The sequence below is a fragment of the Schistocerca americana genome, chromosome 2 (genome assembly GCF_021461395.2).
Source record: "Schistocerca americana isolate TAMUIC-IGC-003095 chromosome 2, iqSchAmer2.1, whole genome shotgun sequence".
Lineage (NCBI taxonomy): Eukaryota > Metazoa > Arthropoda > Insecta > Orthoptera > Acrididae > Schistocerca > Schistocerca americana.
In genome coordinates this window covers 58,725,664-58,733,745 of record NC_060120.1, presented here as the reverse complement: position 1 = coordinate 58,733,745, position 8,082 = coordinate 58,725,664, and the positions used below count along the sequence as shown (strand labels likewise).

The following is an 8,082-nucleotide window of genomic DNA, read 5'->3' as shown; positions in this document are numbered from 1 at the left end:
ACGTATTTATGTATCCTCTCGTTACGTGTCGCATAGCATCGATCATCCGCGCCGTGTTCGGTCTCCAAGAATGAACATTTCCGAATCAGTAATACTATTTACCACAAAAGAGTGCAATCAAGTGCCAGCGATTTGTAGCGAGCGTGAGAACGTGCGTTCGACCATCGCGTTCCGCATCATCAACAAACAGCCGCGCCGCGACGGTTACGCGCACGCTCGTACAAGTGAGAACTGAAAACTGAAAAATTAACGTTACGAACAGTGTTATATCATCACTAGTGGCAAGGAGGACTATTACCAGATATCTGTATGTGTGACGAGCGTAAGAACTTTCGTTCGATCATTCGGCTTCCACATCATCAACAATCACCCGCGTCGTGTCGGTTACGCGTACGCTCGTCTGAATTACATTTTGGACTGTTAATCGTCAAGGTTGTTAATTGGGATAAACATTTATGAACTGGAATGTAAACAGTGCAACCTGCGATTTTCCTTTAATCGTCTCAGAATATAGTTGTTGATACCAGACGTCGAATAGTGCTGTGTTTTAACGTTGAGTGGCTCCCCTTATTCACATGCATATTTCGATCGATAATTTCAGGTAAGCCAGCAGCAGTGTGGAGCAGAATAGTACGACCGCCGCTGGATTACCAGGTACGTGGTGTGGACAGGGCGCACGGTCAAGAGAAGCAACGGTCACGAAACGACAAACAGTTTAAAGGACCTCCCCCCCCCCCCCCCCATTCGTACTCCCGGGCGTGTTACAACCTAACATTTTGTAAGCTCCTGTATTAATTCCAAATGATAGTAGAAGACAAAATCGTATGCACCCTAACTGACTTTAATCTTACTATTGTTGGTTTCTGGTATTTTAGGTAATTTTCTCTAGTGTTGAAAATACCCCACCCAGAAAGCTGAGATTTTGCAACCAGCTTCTTTTTAATAACAAAAGGCTACATATTAAGTTTTATCAAAATTGAATAATATTTAGTTTCGTTTATTTAGATTCTTAGGGGTTTTAATATTCTGTCGCCGGAACTGACACTAGTAACACTTCCCACTGCCGCGCTAGCGACAGGTGCGAGTGAATCACGCCGAGATACAAGCGGCTGTCACCGCCACCGACTACAAAGTTACGAGCCCATACTGCATTAAAACATTATCGCGGATTGTCTTGCGACGTTATACAATTGGCACTTTAGCTCGTGAAAATCATGAGCTGGTTGGAGGACGCTGCCCGTAATGCTCCAAACGCTCTGTGTTACGGAGAAATCCGGAAACCTCGCTGGCCAAGATAGGTTTACGGTAGCATAAAGATAAGCAGCATAGACTCTTGCTATGTGGGCGGGCGTTACCTAGGGTGAAATGTAAGTCCAGGATGGATTGACCTGAAGGGCAAGAAAACATCTTCGATGGTCATCGGGGCTCAGTCCCAAGCGGGACTCGTTAGTGCAGGCCCGGCCAAACGCTGCACAGTGTGCAGACGTGCGGAAGTGCTGCACATGTGCGACAGCGAGCGACAGCGACATCTGTTATTAGACATGTGTCCTAAATGAACGGCGGCGGCTCCACTTCCTTGTTTATGTGGTACAAGCAAGAGCGCAACACACCCAGTCTCGTTTACCCCTGGTAACCGTTACCTTAACAGAGAAGTACTGAGAAATGGCAGGTGCTGTGAAAAAGCAAAGGACGGGAGATCTATGTTCTCAGTCGTTTAAAAATTACTGGGAACTGCAATTATTTTTTGTAGCCGTTGGTGAAAACTCACAGTGTTTGCTATGCCGCCGAATAATAGGCAGCCAGCGTAAGTTTTCAATTGAAAGACACTACAATACAAAAAAATGGTTCAAATGGCTCTGAGCACTATGGGACTCAACTGCTGTGGTCATAAGTCCCCTAGAACTTAGAACTACTTAAACCTAACTAACCTAAGGACATCACACACATCCATGCCCGAGGCAGGATTCGAACCTGCGACCGTGGCGGTCGTGCGGTTCCAGACTGTAGCGCCTTTAACCGCTCGGCCACTCCGGCCGGCCACACTACAATACATATCACAAAGACGAGTGTAGTGTACTCAGCAGTGAAGAACGGCAAGCAAAATTAAATGTCCTTAAGAAAATGGGTGAGACACATCAACTCGATTATCATTTCTCATGGCCAGTGATAAACATGTTTGGATTTATTCCTTTCATAATTAAAAATTATTGTTTACTAACTGTGCATTATTTCCTCATTCTGCTCCATGTTACATTGTTATCAGGAAAGTTGGTCATTAAACCGATTGTTCCAATGTATACTTATATTTAGGGTTTTTTTTTTTTTTTAATGTGTGAAGGGGCTCAGCTGAAGTCGATAAAACGTAACATTCATCTAATTGTCGGTTATTATGCAAATTTCAGACGGAGCTGATGAAAGATGTAGCAATAATGGTATTGAAATAGCGGGTGATCATCGAGAGGTCTGCGGTTATCATTCTGTTCAGAGGTCAGTGAGACAGAAATTATGTGGGAGTAACTAAGGGCACCGAGAATTAGTTATGGGAAACCTTGCATTAGTTTAATGTTATTTGAAATCATGAATAAGGTTCGTTGGAATTCACAAAGTGCTCTCTTCCTTAAATACTAGATCAAAAACATTACGCATATTTACGTGCCGTCAGTCAAGCTGCCTTAGTAAAAACCCACGGTTGTTAACTATATTACTTGTCTTACTGGGTTAAACTGTTAACATAAAAGTAGACGTCTCAATGAGTAGACTGTTACAGTATTTTAAATGTTTAATGCACGAAATACCTTCCCATGGTTGGCTTGCAAGCTGTGGAAAGAGCACTAGAATGCGCCGGTACAGAGTATCCCAGCAAGTGGATAAAGCGACGTCTGTGCGTAGAAACATGCACTACATGGACGCTGACGGCTGCGATGTGCACGCTGTGTCCCGGAAGTTGCACATGTGCAGGAGCACCGCACGCGTGCAGAATTTCTGGCCGGCCCTGCGTTAGTGAATACAAGTCTACTGCAGTCAACGAGGTTGCTGGTCTAAACGCGTCTGGAGATGTTCCGGGCAGCGGTGGAATACCAACCTGACTGTTACGCCCGATACGGCCTGACAACCAGCATTCATGGTCTGGAGTGCTGTTTTTCTTCATAGCATGACCCCTTTGATTTTCATCCGGGCAACCTTATAGCGCAGCGATGCGTCGACGATTTTCTACGCACCGTTGTGTTGCCCTTCATGGGAAGCTATGGTGTGCATACTGTAAGACCTTCGGTACACACACCGTCAGATTATGTGACTTGTCGCTCTAAGGAAGTAAGCGAGTGTCAGCAATATGACTCGTGGTCTTATCGTGGCGTGTTTATCTTCTGCCGTTAGGTCATACGATAGAAATGCCACTCGTACGCTTAGAGTAGCAGATTGACGGTGACCAACTTTAAACAGAACTTGATTAAAACTGTGTGCCGGACCGAGACTCGAACTCGGGACCTTTGCCTTTCGCGGGCAAATGCTCTACCAACTGAGCTACCCAAGCACGACTCACGCCCCGTCCTCACAGCTTCAATTCTGCCAGTAGAGCACTTGCCCGCGAAAGGCAAAGGTCCCAAGTTCGAGTCTCGGTCCGGCACACAGTTTTAATCTGCCAGGAAGTTTCATATCAGTGCACACTCCGCTGTAGAGTGAAAATTTCATTCTAGAAATAACCCCAAGGCCGTGGCTAAGCCATGTCTCCGCAATATCCTTTCTTCCAGGAGTGCTAGTTCTGCAAGGTTCGCAGGAGAGCTTCTGCGAAGTTCGGAAGGTAGGAGACGAGATACTGGCAGAATTGAAGCTGTGAGGACGGGCGTGAGTCGTGCTTGGGTAGCTCAGTCGGTAGAGCACTTGCCCGCGAAAGGCAAAGGTCCCGAGTTCGAGTCTCGGTCCGGCACACAGTTTTAATCTGTCAGGAAGTTTCACATCAGCGCACACTCCGCTGTAGAGTGAAAATTTCATTCTAGAACTTGATTAATTTTCACACACATTTATTAAAATAATAACAAGGATAAAAATTACTTAACTTGGTTCTGGATGCTATTTACAATTGACAATCTGAAGTTCCTATGGTCTTGGTACTTTAATCTTATTCTCACATACCTCTGATACTTGACAAAGTGTCCATTCATTTATCTTCATGGCTATGTACAAGAATATGGTAATCTTATTAGGCGCAGACTGAAACTTGACTATAGACTGGTACAGACTAATGCAGACTGGTACAGACTGGTGCAGACTAATGCAGACCGACTATTCGGATGTCTGTACACTCGTTATAATACCTCGCGCGTTCAGGTATCACTGCGCGAGTGTGATCCGCGAGGAGAAAAGGTTCTACTTTAGCAGCCATCTCATTGGCTGCGTTACACATTAATACGCGGATCGGCGGAAGCAGAATTTGGTCCGTCTCTATGGCAGCGCGATCTCGTAGTGCGGAGACGGACGAGCGCTGCGCCTGCGCTGTTGTGCTTAGCGGGGCGCGCTCTATTGGGATAGTTGTGTACGCGCTGACTACGCGGAACTATGTACACAACAGAAGCCATCCTGGTCTTACATTTCAGCAAGAGAATGCCCGCCTGCACAGTGTGATAATTTCTGCTGCTCGTCTTCATACCCGCAAAACCCTGCCTTGGCCAGCGAGATCTCCGGATCTCTGCCCAATTGAGAAAGTTAGGAGCAGTAGGGTAGGTACTCCAATCACCTCTTGATTTTGACGATCGAACTCTTCAATTGAGCAGATTTTGGCCCAGTATCCATCATGAGGACATCCAACAACACTGTCAATGAATGCTAAGCCGAATAACTGTTCTCATGAGGGGCAGAGGTGAAGCAACGCGTTATTGACTTGCTCTTTCTCTTGAATACATCATCCACTTTTTCTGAAATTGTAATGATATATTTGTCTGTACATGTACATCACATCTACCGTTTTCCGTTGCATTTGAATAATTACTTCGCTGTGTGTCACTTTTTTGTCTTAGAGTGTACATGCGCGATGCTCTCTCCCCTTTTCAAAGATAATACAAAAATAGCTGTCCTTCTTTGTACTTTTTCGATGTCCTCCGCCTGTCTTATCTGATAAGAATCCCGCACTGCGCAACAGTACTTCAGAAGAGGGCGAACAAGCGTAATGCAGGCAGTCTGTCTACATCTACATCTACATCTACATCCATACACCGCAAGCCACCTGACGGTGTGTGGTGGAGGGCACTCTGAGTACCCCTATCGGTCCTCCCTTCTATTCCAGTCACTTATTGTTCGTGGAAAGAAAGATTGTTGGTATGCCTCTGTGTGGGCTCTAATCTCTCTGATTTTATCCTCATGGTCTCTTCGCGAGATATACGTAGGAGGGAGCAATATACTGCTTGACTCCTCGGTGAAGGTATGTTTTCGAAACTTCAACAAATGCCCGTACCGAGCTACTGAGCGTCTCTCTTGCAGAGTCTTCCACTGGACTTTATCTATCATCTCCGTAACGCTTTCGCGATTACTAAATGATCCTGTAATGAAGCGCGCAGCTCTCCGTTGCATCTTCTCTATGTCTTCTAACAACCCTATCTGGTACGGATCCCACACTGCTGACCAGTATTCAAGCAGTGGGCGAACAAGTGTACTGTAACCTACTTCCTTTGTTTTCGAATTGCATTTCCTTAGGATTCTTCCAACGAATCTCAGTCTGGCATCTGCTTTATCGACCATTAATTTTATATGGTCATTCCATTTTAAATCACTCCTAATGCTTACTTCCAGATAATTTATGGAATTAACTGCTTCCATTTGCTGACCTGCTATATTGTAGCTAAATGATAAAGGATCTTTCTTTCTGTGTATTCGCAGCACATTACACTTGCGTACATTGAGATTCAATTGCCATTCCCTGCACCATGCGTCAATTCGTTGCAGATCCTCCTGCGTTTCAGTACAATTTTCCATTGTGACAACCCCTCGATATACTACAGCATCATCCGCTAAAAGCCTCAGTGAACTTCCGATGTTATCCACAAGGTCGTTTATGTATACTGATAATAGCAACGCTTTTACGACACTCCCCTGCGGCACACCTGAAATCACTCTTATTTCGGAAGACTTCTCACCATTTTTGAATGACGTGCTGCCTTCTCTTGTCCAGGAACTCTTCAATCCAATCACACAACTAGTCTGATAGTCGATATGTTCTTACTTTATTCATTAAACGACTGTGGGGAACTGTATCAAACGCCTTGCGGAAGTCAACAAACACGACATCTACCTGGGAACCCGTGTCTATCACCCTCTGAGTCTCGTGGACGAATAATGCGAGCTGGGTTTCACACGATGCGCTTTGTAAATTTTCTGCCAATAAAGCACAGCCTTTGGTTCGTCTTCCCCAAACATTTTCTATTTAATGATTCCAGTTTTAGTTGATCACAATCGCAATCCCTAGGTATTAAGCTAAATTGATAGCTTCTAAGTTTGTATCTTTTATCTATCTGTAATTTAAGTGGTTCATTTCATTGTGCATGTGAACGACTTCACACTTTTTACTGTTTCTAGTCAATTGTCACTTTTCGCACCAAACAGTTCTCTTGCCCAAATCAGCGGTTCTCAAACTTTTTCGCTCTAGGTTCCCCTTAGCGAGGAAAAATAAAATAGGCCCCTACCCGGTGCAGCCTATTTTCTTGATAAAAATAACCATTTTTTATATTTTCTTTGCCTTATTCTCAGTTTTACCAAATTCAAATTCAGTTTGAAGGATTTCACTCAACAGAAACCAGGACTAAATGAATTATTATAACGGGGATACAAAACAAATTATTTATCTTTATCACATATTCATTTATTCAAAACTATGAAAAGTACAATATTTACAATTCAGCAAACAAGGATTAGAAGAGCATTAAGAACTTAAATTACAAACTTCAGTGTGAGTCTCAAGACTTTATCTGATAGCAGAAAGAATCACTCGAAGTTCTTTGCTTACATTTAAGTTTGAACAATAGTTGGACTTCGTAGCTGCTAAAGCTGAAAAGGCAGTCTCGCACATGTATGTTGCTACAAAAGGATTCACGATCCTCATTTCCTTTTCGCTCGGCGTTGCGAATTCCTCGCTAATTTGTATCCAGTACCCCAACAAAGACATTTCATTAAATTTGCTCCTCAGTGGAACAGTACAAATGAGATGGCTAAGTTGTTCATGCCCTTTTGTATATAGACATGATGGTCCAGGAGCCTTTCTGAATGGATTTGTAATCCAATTAAATTTATACAGATCGTTGCTGAATTGTTTTTCGAAGTGGGCTTTTTGTATTACAAGATGACGAAGAAGGGAGGCTTTTATCTCCACTGAAAGTATCGCATTATCTAATAGTGACACTAGAATGGGAAACATGTACAACATGCCATTTTTCATTTGGTTATGTCACAAACCTAATTTTTCTATGAAAGTTTTCGCTTTTTCATTCCAAGACCGTACAGTTGCCTGTACAGAAAAATGTTGAGAATAGTTAGTTTCCCGAAAATGTCATTGAGATAAGCCCTTTCAGTAGAAAATCTTCTGTGTTGAAACAGTTACCAAAGAGATACTTTTCTTTTTTAAGAGCCAGAATGCGTAATTCCTCGGTTCAAACATTCTTTTCAGTACTTTACCGCATGAAAGCCATCAGGTTTGACTAAATCCGAGCAGTGGTGTTCAGTATCCATTTTCTCACATAGCACTTTAAAAAGTCTTGAATTTATAGATTTTGCCGTAATAATTTTAACTCTCTCTATTAAAGTCTGAAGCATGTACTGTCTCCTGGTTAGGATTTACTGAAAAACCGACAGAATAATTTTTGACCCGTGTGATAAACTGAAAGTACGATAGCAAACGAAAGACAGCATCTGAAGCGAGTGATAATAGGTGATCAGCAACGTTGATGAACAATTACGTATGCCTGTGTCATCTTTGATCCTGACTCCAAAAGACATTAATAATTACTGTTCTTTCCTTCTTTTGTCCAGAGAACAAACGCTGACTCTAGCTCTCATAAGATTACTGCTGAGTTAGAGGGACGTGATTGTAATAGTTCTTAT

General features: G+C 43.2%; 1 non-coding gene across 1 annotated transcript; it reads right to left on the bottom strand.

Annotated features, from left to right (window-relative positions):
• Positions 1–3,458: 3,458 nt before the first annotated feature.
• On the bottom strand, positions 3,459–3,533 carry Trnas-cga. Its single transcript has one exon. It is a non-coding gene; the product is annotated as a tRNA-Ser (tRNA).
• Positions 3,534–8,082: the final 4,549 nt, after the last annotated feature.